Genomic DNA, 14,761 nt, shown 5'->3' on the forward strand with positions numbered 1-14,761 from the left:
TACGTCCTAAACCTCATTATTGGTGATACTGTTTAGTGCCTTACTCCAGGCATTATTCTCTCAGGGCCACGGTTATCTGTGTCTCCATTCCCATGGGGCTTGGTTACCTGGTCAAAGGACCACGACCTGCTCACAGGGTGCAGCTAAGCCCAAATCCTGCTTGGAGGGGTCACTGGCGAACACCATCCTGTGGGTTAGACTCCGCACCTTTGCCCAGGTCTCGCCAACACTCAAGATCTGTGGATGAGGAGAACATATATCCAGGCCCCCCAACTCCGCTTCCTCCCACAACTAAGACCCACAGCGTCCCATACGTCAGCTACAGACGTGACAGTTTGTTCAGGCCCAATGGAGGCTGTGGGGTCCCAAAGAACTGGGTCACTTCAAGAGTTGACCTCTCGGATGGACAACCAAGAGGCGACCCAACAGCAAGTGACTCAGTATTTACAGGAACTCTCGAGACAGCTGGTTTCTATTCAAACCACGCTGGCCTCTTTTCTCCCGGCTCCTCTGGCTGCAGCTCCTGCACCCCCTCCTCTGGTTCTACCTCAGGGGGCTCTGATAACCAAACCCCGCCTCCAGCTGGCAACTACCGGAGAGGTTTGACGGCAACCCTAGACAGTGCCGAGGATTTATAAATCAATGCGCGATCCAATTTGAATGCCTTCCCCAGAACTTCCCCACTTCTCGGGCTAAGGTGGCATATGTGATCTCACTGTTAACTGGGGCTGCATTAGATTGGGTCTCCCCTCTATGGGAACGGGCGATAGAAGTGTTCAAAATAAATTATGTGTCTACTGCGCTGCACCTGACCACATATTGAAGAATTGTCCTCTGCTTGCGGGAAATGCGAGACCCTGACTGATGTAGGGAGCATTCAGTTGGGGGTCATCCTCAAGTCATCCCAAATATCAGATAGTCTTCTACAAGTGTCGCTTTCCCATAAGTCCAGGACAAGAAGGATCAAAGCCTTAATTGATTCTGGAGCTGCAGGTAACTTTATTTCAGAAAAGTTAATCCAAACTCTATGTATCCCAGTCGTTTCATTACCTAATAAATTATTACGCTCCGGTGTAGATGGTAAAACCATTTTGGGGGCATCTATTTCTTTTCTTTCCCATCCCGTATCTATCAAAATAGGATGTCTGCACCAGGAAATGCTGGAGTTTTTTGTGTTGCCCGAATCCTCCTACGAGCTAGTGTTAGGATTGCCCTGGTTAAAAAAACACAACCCTGTTTTCGATTGGGATAAAATGCAAATTATATCCTGGAGTCCAAATTGTTTTCAGGGAGGTTTGACTAAGGTAATTCCCGTACGTAACCAAACAATGGTTACCAACACGGATGGGAAATCCTCCTGTTCCAAGATTTCTAAAAACACCTCTCAGTCCTATTTACCCGAGATCTATCAAGACTTTGCTGATGTGTTCTGTGAACAAGAGGCGGATAAACTTCCTTCGCATCGACCATGGGATTGTACCATTGATTTGCTTCCTGGGAAGATTCCTCCACGTGGCTGTGTTTACCCCTTGTCTGTTCCAGAGACCGCCGCCATGGCAGAATACATAAAAGAAAATCTTGCTAAAGAGTTCATCTGGCCATCCTCCTCTCCTGCCGGGGCCGGGTTCTTTTTTGTAGGGAAAAAGGATGAAGGGCTCCGTCCCTGCATAGACTATCGGGGCTTAAATCAAATCACCATAAAGAACCGGTACCCCTTACCTCTAATTTCCAAACTTTTTGACAAGGTCCGAGGGGCTCAGTTCTTCACCAAGTTAGATCTGCATGGTGCTTATAATTTAATTCGAATAAAGGCTGGAGATGAGTGGAAGGACCGCGTTTAATACCAGAGACAGGCACTTCGAGTACCTTGTAACGCCATTTGGTCGTTGCAATGCACCAGCTATATTTCAAGGCTATGTCAATGAGATCTTCCGGGACATTCTCTATAAATTCGTTGTAATTTATCTCGATGATATTTTGATTTTTTCTGAGGATTTGCAGAGTCATCATTGTCATCTACAGGAGGTGTTGTCCGGCCTTCGTGATCATTGCCTTTTTGGGAAACTATCTAAATGTATCTTTGATCAAACAGCGGCGCCTTTTCTGGGACATATAATCTCCGGGAAGATTCTTCAAATGGACCCTGACAAATTAAAAGCCATCTCTGAATGGCCTTAGCCTACTTCATTAAAGGCCACTCAGCGGATTCTAGGATTTGCAAACTATTACAGGAGGTTCATTCCTCACTTCTCTACATTGGTATCACCCATCACCTCCCTTATGAGAAAGGGAGCTAACCCATCCAATTAGCCTGTTCCAGCGGTTCAAGCCTTTCAAAAGTTAAAAACTGCTTTCTCCAGAGCCCAATTCTCTGCCAGCCTCAACTGGATAAGCCATTCACAGTAGAGGTGGACGCATCCTCTGTTGGAGTAGGGGCGGTATTGTCTCTAATCGCCGAAGATGGGAAAACTCATCCCTGTGGGTTCTTCTCCCGTAAGTTCTCTCCCGCAGAAAATAATTACATTATCGGCGACCAAGAACTTCTAGCTATGTGTTTAGCACTAGAGGAATGGCGTTATCTCCTTGAAGGGGCTAAATTTCCAGTCACGATTATCACAGATCATAAAAATTTGATCTATCTGCAAACTGCACATCTGCTGAACGCCAGACAAGCTCGATGGTCACTTTTATTTTCCAGGTTTAACTTAAAACTTCAGTTTCGTCCAGGTGTGTTAAACAAGAAAGCCGACGCATTATCCCACTCTTTTATGACCAAGTTGGAGGAGGAGGATTACTCGCAGGTTCGCCCCATTTTTGACCCAATTGTCTTCGCTCCTACTCAAGCATTATCTCCGCCACCTGAGAATTTTTGTGGCCTCTAATTTACGTAAAAAATTATTGACTTGGGCTCATGCGTCCCTGTTTACTGGCCACACCGGAATCGCCAAGACTTATCAATTCCTACTTCGGTCCTACTGGTGGCCCACTATGAAGGAGGATGTCAGGGAATTTGTCCTATCTTGCGTAAAATGTGCTCAACATAAGACACCTCGTAGGAAGGTGGTTGGTCCTCTATGCCCCTTACCAATTCCAGTTGCTCCATGGACCCATATTTCAATGGACTTTATTTCTGAACTACCTCAGAGCAAGGAGCATAACACGATATGGGTGGTCGTGGACCGCTTTTCTAAAATGACGCATTTTGTCCCACTATTTGGTCTTCCATCAGCTCCCCAATTGGCTAAAATTTTTATTCGAGATATTTTCAGTTGCACGGTCTTCCAAAAGAAATAGTCTCTGACCGGGGTGTTCAACTCGTGGCCAAAGGAAATCCCTGTGCAACACATGTGGAATTAAATTGAAATTTTCTTCGGCCTACCACCCACAGACGAAAGGTCAAACAGAAAGAGTTAATCAAGAGCTGGAGACCTTTATTAGGCTCTTTGTGTCATCCTCCCAGGATGATTGGGTTGATCTCCTACTTTGGGCAGAATTTTCTCACAATTATAGGTACCACTCTTCCTCTAAGTCCACTCCTTTCTTTACGGTCTTTGGGAGACATCCTCGAACTCCGGATTTCCAGGATCTCCCACCAATGGATGTTCTAGCAGTAAACAAAGATATCCAGTCTTTCTCAGCCCTTTGGAGTAAGATTCACAATTCCTTAAAACAATCCTCAAGAAATTATAAAAATTTGGTGACAGGAAAGATTTGGCTGCTCCATTGCTGAGAGTTGGGGACAGGGTTTAGTTATCTTCTAGGAATATTCGATTAAGAGTACCCTCTATGAAATTCGCTCCACGTTTTATTGGCCCGTATCGTGTCCTCAAGGTGATCAACCCAGTAGTCTATAATTTGGAACTTCCTCCCCAAATGAAGATTTCGAACACTTTCCACATTTCCCTTCTGCGACCTCTGGTGCTTAACTGTTTTCAAAATTCTTCCCCCAAGTTGCCTCAAGTAAAAACGTTGCAAGGTACTGAATTCGAGGTGGAAAAGATTCTAGACTGTCGGCACAGATTTAATACTCTCCAATATCTCATCGGCTGGAAGGGCTATGGGCCCGAGGAAAGAGCTTGGATCAAAGCCTCTGATGTACACGCTCCACGATTAATTCGGAACTTCCATAGGAGATTTCCGGAGAAGTCTGATGGGTGTTCGGTGCACACCCTGAAAGGGGGGGTACTGTCAGGGCTCAGACGGGGATCGGCTTTCACTTACCGTCCCGCCGGCTTCGTCTGACACCCCCGGGCGGTTGAGTGGCTGGCGCGGTGGGGGAGAAGCTGAGTATTCTCCCCACATGCAGTGGTCTGCAGGTGGTCCGCTGTCGCGGATCGCAGTTTCTGACATGGGCGCCGCCATGACAGTCGGCCCACGTGACTGTATCTGCGTCCCTGGATAGGTGAGTGGTCAGCTGATGCAGTGCACCTATCACAGGGTTCCCCTGAGTATATAATTTTCCCACAGGTTACAGGAAGTTGCCTGAACAACGGTTGTCTCCTAGTGCCTTAGTTGAGTTCCCGGTCCAGGTTCTTGATCCTTTGCGTTAGCAGCAGTGTGTTACCATCTCAACCTGTATGCCTCCCGTCTCTGGCGGTCCTCCGTGCAGCAGTGTGTTACCATCTCTACCTGTGTGCCTCCCGTCTCTGGTGATTCTCCATGCAGCAGTGTGTTACCACCTCCACCTGTGTGCCCGAACATCTCTGGTAATTCTCCAGTACAGCAGTGTTACCACCTCCACCTGTGTGCCCAAACGTCTCTGGTGAATTCTCCGTGCAACAGTGTTACCACCTCCACCTGTGTGTCCGAACATCTCTGGTGAATTCTCCATGCAGCAGTGAGTTTCCACCTGTGTGCCCAAACGTCTCTGGTGACCCCCCATGCAACCGTGAGTTACATCTCTGTGTATCTAACATTCTAGTGATCTCCATGTCAAGTGTTTAAACTACGTCCTAAACCTCATTATTGGTGATACTGTTTAGTGCCTTACTCCAGGCATTTTTCTCTCAGGGCCACGGTTATCTGTGTCTCCATTCCCACGGGGCTTAGGTACCTGGTCAAAGGACTGTGACCTTCTCACAGGGTGCAGCTAAGCCCAAATCCCGCTTGGAGGTGTCACTAGCGAACACCATCCTGTGTTTTCGACTCCGCACCTTTGCCATGGTCTCGTCAACACCCAAGATCTGTGGATGAGGAGAACATATATCCAGGCCCCCCGACTCCTCTTCCTCCCACAACTAAGACTCACAGCGTCCCATATGTCAGCTAAAGACGTGACACATTATTTCTGCCAAACGAACTGCCCAAAATATTTTTCCTTTTTTTTCCCTTGCTTGTCTAAAACTTGAAGTCTGTCTCATCTGAAATACTAACTACAACTAACTGTTCTATGAATAGGCTTGACGGACCATATGTTGTTCTAAACTGAATGATTGACTCAAAAGGTATTCACAAGCTGGTCCCAATTATAATTCCAGCTGACCCTGACTATATTTTATGTGCTATATATCATTAAAAATGGATCCTTAATAATCACCAAATAGGAGCTTATAAGGGTTCCTATTCAGGAAACGATAAGCTTTTAAAACATTCAGGTTTTAGTTCTAATATAAGTACAAATCTGACTTCTATTTGTTATTTTTCTAAATACATTAATGATGCAGCATTAAATTGTAATATGTCTGTGGTAATACCGGCTGGTGTATTGGATTAGATTTTATATTCATTTGTCTTGCTTTTAATATATATTTTTAATCTTATTAAAATTCTTGTATATTAGTGTTGTCTATTTTCTGTTTTTGACATTAAGTAAGTTTGGAAAGGTAAGACAATAAGAAATTATTTATCATCGGTATGTATCAAAAACTCTTGCAGGAACACAGGTTCCGTTCACTTTACTTCCGGGTTTAAAACCAGCACAGTGTGGCCATCAGAGAGGGATCTGTTCTGTAACCTATAGGCTACAATGGCTAACGTCATCAAAAGATGGTGATAGCTATGGACAGGTAAGATTCAAAAAGCCAAGCTTTTCTCAGCTTGATACATTTGCCATTTTCGCAGTCCTCATGGGGACTACATTTGATACATGATACATTATCGATAACCAAAGTACACTTTTAATACATACCCCTAATACTGTATTAATGTGGTAACCTCTGACAAAGGCTGTTTTTGTAGGATTGACCGCAAAAGTAGTTTGATAAGAACTGTGGACCCTCAATGTAATATAATTTCAAATACAAGCCCGAACCTTCTATGTAGCTCACTTACATCTCCAATAATCCCTGAGGAGGCCTGATGGTACTAGTACTACCTCTAGTATACAAACTTTAGATGTCATACAAAGTTATTTTAAAAAACATATATTCTAAGCCCAGGTCAGACACAGTAGCGAAAGATGCCTTTTGGGCAATACCCCTATCACTCAATTAGAGGTACAACCTTTCTAAAGGAGCTAGTGAATCACTCACCAATGTCATATTCTAGAAAACCGCAAAGTCCATCAATATTTTAATTAATCTCTCATTCGTGTGTTGTCGAAGCCAGGAAGGGATTTGGAATTACCAGGCTCTTATAGACCAATATCATTATTGAATGTCAATTATAAAAGTTTATAAAACATTTACAAAAATTGTAGATGATCATCTTAAGTTGCTTTTACCCAGCATTATCCATCATGATAAAACTGGTTTATTTGGGGCTGACACTCAACGCGTACCATCAGGAAAGTTTTGGCTGCGGTACACTGGCTTGAATCAAATGTTCCTCCTGATGTCTATGTGCTGATGGTCTTAGATGCTGAGAAGGCCTGTGAAGATCATTGTTCTGTAGTCCATTACTATAACAGAGATGTGATAAAAAAATATATATATTCTGCGCTATGGATGTTATTTTGAAAGCAGCTCCTAATAAAATAATTTCAATATGTAACAAATAAAGAGCGCTTGTGAATAAACATGTATAAATGTAACGCAATACCTGTAAAGAAAGGAGATTAGTAAAAGATGTTTAAAACCCTTTTTTAATATTTAGGGAAGTCCATAATTGACATCAGGGTTCCGATTACATGCGGTGCGGTGTGATAATGGAGTCAGACGTGAAAAACTAGCTGTCTCTCCCTATATCTGCCTACCTTTAACGGCTTCCGCTCCGTCCGGCTGGTTCCCTGCACGGGGTGATCGTCTTCTTCGTCCGTGTAAACGGCACGATGCAGCAAAGGTGCAGTGTGATGACGTCAGTGTGTCTCCGCTGTGTGTCAGATGTGCGCTAAAACCAACGCGTTTCAGGCTCCTGGCCCTTTTTCAAGGATAGCGTTCCATCCTGTGTGCTCCATTTTATTGAAAGATTTAATTGATTCAATTAAAAACCTAATTCTATAATTAGGTATAATTTCCTTTTAGAAATAAATAAAAATTCAGGTATTGCGTTTTTGTGTTTTTATTATGAGAATGGTATTATATTTTAAAAAGTGATGTAAAAATTAGAGAAATTTAAGCAATGTATGGAATTAATTGGTTAATAGGTATTTAAAGGAAAGCATTTATCTCTATATCCATATTTAAACCTGCAGGTTGCAAGGTTTGCATCCAGAAAATCCATTTTGTTTCCTTTTTTCTCAATTCTTTTGAAATGTCACCTCCTCTCCAGTTAGGGCAGATTGTCTGTACCTGTCCTTTGCTCCAGGTACAAAGGACCCCATAACAACCCTAAATGGCTGCCTAGCTGAGCTTCAGGAGTGGATGAGTGCCAGTTGACTGCGACTGAACCCTGATAAAACAGAGGTCCTTATGATAGGTCACAAGTCAGGGCTACAGCATAGACAACCAACAGGACTTACGCTTGGGGGATCAGAATTACAAAACACTGAACATGTGCGGAATCTTGGTGTTGTCCTGGATAGTGGCTTGACAAACATCAGGTATCCGCCACAATCAAATCTCATTTCTTCATCTGAGAAACATTGCCAGAATCAAGCAGTTAATTCCTTCAGAAGATCTGCCTAAAGTCATGCATGCATTTATATCATCATGCCTAGACTACTGCAACACCATCTACCTTGGACTCCCAGCAAAAGAATTGCACCGCTTGCAGATGGTACAAAACGCAGCTGCCAAGCTATTAGCCAACCAGTGCCCATTCCAGCCACATAACACCCACTCTCTATTCCCTTCACTGGCTGCCTGTCAGATGGCGAATTGTTTTCAAGATTGGATTACTAACTTACAAAGCCCTACATGACCATGGCCCAAGGTACCCAAAGCAGCTCCCACACGAGTACTGTGATCCATTGACGAAGTGCTATTATCTGTACCTAGAATCTCCCGGAATTCGTCTGGGGGTCGAGCTTTCAGTTTTGGGGCTCCAACCTTATGGAACTCACTGCCCGCACAGTTCGAGATGCCTCCAGTCTAGAATCGTTCAAAAATAGACTCAAGACTTATCTCTTCACCCAAGCATTTCACTAATGTCCCTTGTTTAAGCTTATTTTGTGTTTTGTACTGTAAAGGCAAATGTAAAGCACATTGAGTCCTTTAGGAGAAAAGCGCTATATAAATAAAATTATTATTATTATATGGTTTCTTGGGAGGATTTGTTTCAATCTGTTTCTCGCTTTGGCTTCACTAACGATTTTATTAATCTTTTTCAAGCTATGTACACTTGTTTCCAATCACAAATATTGTGTAATGGATTTATCTGCACCTATTAACATTCACAGGGGAACACGTCAGGGTTACCCCCTATCACCCCTCCTTTTTGCTATAGATATTGAGCTATTTGCTGTTGCTCTGTGCTCGAACTCATCCTTCAAGGGAATTTTGATTAATAAAGAGGAAATAAAACTTGCTCTATTTGCAGATGACATGCTTCTTTTTATATCGGATCCAGTCAATTCTATCCCTAATCTCCTCTGTACTATCTCTACATTTGAAGCTTTTTCAGGTTATAAGATAAATTCTGACAATTCCGAAATTCTGTATTTGGGTGGTGTTCCTTTTTCTCAACCAATTTGTCTCTTGTTCAATCAGTTTACATTTTTAACATCGCCCATGAAATACCTAGGAACACTAATTCCCTCCAAATTGGCTGATTTATATCAAACCAATTTCTCCCCTTTAATGAAAAAAATTACCAAACAATTAAAAGATTGGGCTTCCTTATTGCTTTCTTGTTGGGCCGTGCAGCAGTTTTGAAAAGTGTTATTTTTCCCAAATTATCGTACATTATACTGATGATGCCTTTGAGTCTCACTACCTCAGATTTAGCTCACTGTTCAAATATATTTTTTTAATTTTTATGGTCGGGGAATAAAGCCAGGATCTCAATGTCCAAACTATGGGGCTGATTCAGAGCCGCTCGCAAGCGGCTCGATGTTACCCCACTGCACATGCGCCACCTCCGGCGTGCGCATGCGCGAGACCCATCCAGCGACTGCAGCTTACTCACTATGGGTCTCGCTACAAGATGGGGTGGCTGTCGTTGGTGAGTGACAGCTCGCCCCATTTTGTAGGTGTTTGCACAAATGCAGGCATTCCCTTAGGAACGCCTGGCGTTTGTAGACGGCCCTACTGACATCACTAGTGATGTCAGTAGTGGACTTCCTGCTCTATTAGAGCAGGAAGTCCACTAGGGCTTGCAGGAACTGAGACCCTATCACAGGGTCTCGTCGTAAGCCCGCTGGTCGAAATAATCGCGACAGACTCCAGGCTGCTCGCACAAGCTGTGGGTGGTCACCCACAGCTTTGCGAGCGGGCTGGAGAAAAAAAACAAAATAAAAACCACACCCTGATTCAGGCAGCGAGTGGCTCTGAATCAGGCCCTATGTCTTAAAAGAAGTGAGGGAGGGTTAGCCATCCCCAATATCAAATTGTTTATGCATGAGTATTTTTCTGATATGTATCTGATTGGCTATTATCCCGCTCCACCTTTACTAATTTATGTATAGAGGAAGCCTTGGTTTCTCCTTTTTCTCTTGGTGCCCTACTACATATCCCCCGGAAATTATTTCCTGCAATGCTCTGGTTAGAGACACTTATTACCCCTGGGTAAATAGGAATAACCTTTTATCTGGCAGTCACATCTTATCTAAATACATCCCTTTCTGTCTCCCCGGCTCTTGAAAATGCTCAATTCAAAATATTGTCTAAGGGAATTATTGTCTAAGGGAATTGTTGCAATAAAATAAGTATTTGACCCTGTTGGAGTATCTACAAGTAAGACACTTTATAAATTCTCTTCCCACTCCTATTTGTATGTCAAATGATGATTAGTTTTGCAAGCATTATTGCCTTTTGTGGTGTCCATTTCTTATAAAACAAAATATCTTTATTGGGACTTCATGACTGTAGATAAAACAAAATTATGGAACTGTTGAATGATAACTGTCTACCAGATTTTCCTGATATTTTCACATCAGCAGAGTCACTAACCACAATGGAACTTCCTTTAAAGTATCTCCCCTCTGCCAGTCTACAATAAGTGCACTTCCGTACTATACACAGGGCTTATATATCTCAAGGCCACTGTATGCACATGATAGCGGAAGAATCTGGCCAATGCCCTAAATGCACTGCACAGAAAGCGCTTTTTTCTCATAACTTTTGGGGTTGTTCAATAATTAAACGTTTCTAGTACAAAGTCCTCAATTATATAAATTCATCTTTTGGTCTTCAACTATCCTTAGACCCTTTGGCACTTTTATGTGCAGATTTTAGGAATTGGCAATCTGTACAGTCAGTTAAACACTTGATACTAATTTTAATAACTATAGTTACCATTGCAAAGAAGGTGATTCTGCTGAAGTGGACTTCTAAAAAAGCCCCCCTTTTAGAAACAATCAAGCTTATGTTATTAAAAACTTGTTATTTTGAAAGACAGTCAACACTGCCAGATGTTACAAAAGGAGTTTTAAGGTTCTATAAGAAATGGGGGCAATATATAGAGTCTCTTGATTTAACGACCCAGAATCGCATACTGAGTTTTTTTGAAAATACAAGCTGGTTCCATCTTCTTACTATTCATTGATGTTGAGTATTCTGCTTTCAATTTTCTATTTTGCAGTATGACTAACTCCCCCCCCCCCTCCTTCTTTCCTTTTGTAGTACTCCCTCCTCATTTTGGGGCTTATGTATCAAAGCTTAATATGTGATTAAATTGTGAAATTATATCACCAACCAATGAGCTTCTAACTGACATTTTGCAGGCTGTGTTTAAGAAATGATAGTTAGGAGCTGATTGGTTGGTGATATAATTTCACAATTTTATCACACATCAAGCTTTGATACATATGCCCCCTTGTCTTGTCTAATCAAGTTTTATTGTGTACTCATTAGTGCATATTGTTTTTGTCTTTTTTTCCTTGTTTTCTGTATATTCATTTTTGTTTGTTTTAATGGAGAAACAAGAGATTGTATGTCTTTACATCATTTATTACTAGCTATTGCAAAAACTCTGATTGAATCACTGATCTGTTACTTTTAATAGTTGTAAATGTCTATTGTCACTAAATCAGCTTTGATTTATATTTGGAACCTAATTTATGTAAATCATGGTGTATGCTGTTTCATATTTCTCGAACAGTACTCATATTGCTTTATTGTGTCTGTATTATATATTAGAAAATTAATAAAATACATTTAAAAAAAAAATCAAATACAAGGCTTGTTGGCTTATAACAATAAATACATAAATTTAAAATAATGACACTTATCACTCATCCCATAACAACCACACCAAAAACTGGATAGAAAAATGAAAGGACAGAAAGCAAGTAATTGAAATGGCCTAACTAGATAAACCAGTCAGGTTATTTTTTTATAATTCTATGTTTCTCTCTACATGTGCAGATCACAAACATCAAAAATAAATTACAGTTTTGCTCTTGACTATATAATAAGTGTGAACAAAAATGTAGGTGTAATAGGTGGATGATTTTTTTGTTTATTTATTAACTTGCTTAGTTACTAGAATGATTGAGCAATAAAATGTAATTTACTTGATGAGTATTTGTTTGATATACTACTGTAAAGTTAATTACAGTGTATAAATTAGTCCATATTTGTTTTACAGTTTAAATAACAGTTTAATGATATTTACTTTGCATTCTGATTAATAGGTATGTATAATTAGCAGGGAAAAAACAACTATTACAATATTAGAATTAGAAGTAGTAAAAAGAAAAATAAAGTAGGCTAAATCAACATTAATGTGAAATTTGGAATTCAAGCCAAAAGATTTCACTTAAAGAAAAACTCCACCCAAAACAAATTTCATTTTGGATGAAACTTAATAGATAATATAAGAGCTAATATAAAACACTAAATAGTACTTAAGCTGGATCTGCTGTTAGCTGGATCACCCAAGTCCTGACAGCTAGCTTTTTTATACTACATACCTCTCTCCTCTTACTGCTCAGCCTCCTTAATGCCAATTGAATGTCATCAAAAGACAATGATGGCTATGGGGATGGATTTTTGACACCCACTTAACCTGTTTCATACAAGCTGAACGGAAAGAGTAGACGGGCGTATGGCTAACAACTGTTATAGCCGCGAGAGACCCTGGCCGCTTTTATAAATGCTATATTGTACAATATAGATTTATTTTTTCTATTAACCTAGTATAGGAACCAGAACAATTTTATGGTGGGGTGGGGTGAAGATATAATTTAATTTTGGCGAACCCCCTTCCACTTGGCTGTTGCTTGGTGGAGACAGGTCGGTAGCATGGGGGAGGAGGAAGAAGGGGAGGGAAAGACCACCAGGGAGGAGTAGATGGCACCACAGTGGAGCAGGAGAAAGAGGCTGTGCATTATAACAATAAGCTAGGCTACACAGCATCTGCACGGCACAGAGGAAGAGGTTTAATGTGTGGTCTTATAACTTAAAGACCACACATTACAACTCCCCCTCCTCCGTGCAGTGTAGGGGCCGTGCAGCCTATTGCTATAATGTACCGCCCTTGACCGTCCCTCTGAAATGTTTGTTGGGGGGGAGGGTGAACTAATCCTTTGCCCCTTCTGTTCCGGCACCTATGATATGAACGTATTACCACTTAAATTTGTGAACGTTTTCAGTCACCACTTTAAAATGGATACTGAAGGGAGTGTGAGCAGGTGGGGATGTAGTCGGCATCCCAACAGTCAGGATGCCGATGGTTGCAATACTGAAAGCGGCTTTCCGACTGTCAGAATAGCAACAGATTGTAGAGGTAAGTATCAGCGTTAGGGGGAGGTTTAGGATTAGGGGGGGTAAGGCACTAGAGGGAGGGTTAGACTGCAGGAGGGGAGGGTTAGGCTGCAGTACGGGAGGGTTAGGTTTAGACTGCAGGACGAGGAGGTTAGGGATAGGCTGCGGGAGGGGTGGGTTAGGGTAAGGATTATAATACTTAAATCTGTCTGGATTTTGACTGTCGGGATGCCGCTATTGGCATTCTGACCATCTGCATCCTGGCAGTTGGGATCCCATATCCAACCCAGCAGGAGGACTAATCAGAATTAGCAATGTCCATGGTTGCTGCTTCTCATTGGTCATCCATCCTTTCCCTCACTAGTGCCTTGGGAGTAAACGGTGCATAAAAATTCCAGGGAAGGGGAGGAGCTAATTAGCATGTAGTAATGAAGCTTTAACCATTTAACTGACAATTATTTTTTTCAAAAGTGACATAAAAAAAAAAAAAATTAAGTCAAACATATTTTAAAAAATATGCAAATATTTTAGTAAAACAAATACCCTTCCAGTGTTCAAAGATTTCCCTTATAGCATTAACCCCCAACCCAAGTGGCAATAGATTCCCTAGTGGCAAAAGATCCCCTGTGTCCACAGGTTCCCAATAAAAAATAACACTCTCCCCAAAGTGCCAGCAAACTCCTTATTTCGATAGATTCTTTCACCCTTCCAGTGACAATAACCCCCAGCCCCTCAGTGGCCATAAATTGTCCACAGTGGACATAGATTACCCCAGGGAGAAGGTTTCAGTTGATTTTTGAACTGTACAAACTTGACCATGCATCCAGAATGCCTTTTACATGGCATTCTGGGGTGCAAATTTGGCACATGAGGCCTCTAAAATCATCTGGGGATGGTAGAGCAGGGCATGGTCACATGGGATGCAACCATGTCAGAGAAAGCCCAGTGCCAGGTAAGTGGTTAAGAGTAACAGACGTATATGTAAACATTTTAGGAGCTTAACCAAACGGAATATAAAATTGTGATTTTTTTAAATCAATACACATGGCTACCTCACTGTACCCTAATTGGTTTACACTGTAGTAACCTCCTGTGTTATTAATATGACCGATAAAAAAACCCCAAGAAGTTACTGCAGTGGCAGAACCTGAAGCCTAGCACCAGAATCAAAATCTCCATACCGCCGTTCCCGCTTCCATAACCTACCCCCTTACCGGAACACAGACTGCAGTAAGCACCTTAGGCTGCGAGGTCTCCTCCCCCATCTCTCTCCCCCCCCCCCCCCTACACCACACACACACACACACTTGCTTCCATTGACAGTTATAAACACTACCATAACCTACCCTCCTTACCGGAACACATACTGCAGTCAGCACCTTAGGCTGCGAGGTCTCCTCCCCCATCTCCCCCCTCTCACACACACACGCCACACACTTGCTTCCATTTACAGTTAAGTATTATAGTATTTTTCTGTAGTTGCCATACACAGCTAGGCATTATTAGAAAAATCAATGCTTACATAGAATAATATAAACAGTAGGTCCTTATCAGAATAGGTAACTATAAAATAGGGT

Source organism: Taudactylus pleione, unplaced genomic scaffold, assembly GCF_031769625.1.
Source record: "Taudactylus pleione unplaced genomic scaffold, aTauple2 ptg000256l, whole genome shotgun sequence".
Lineage (NCBI taxonomy): Eukaryota > Metazoa > Chordata > Amphibia > Anura > Myobatrachidae > Taudactylus > Taudactylus pleione.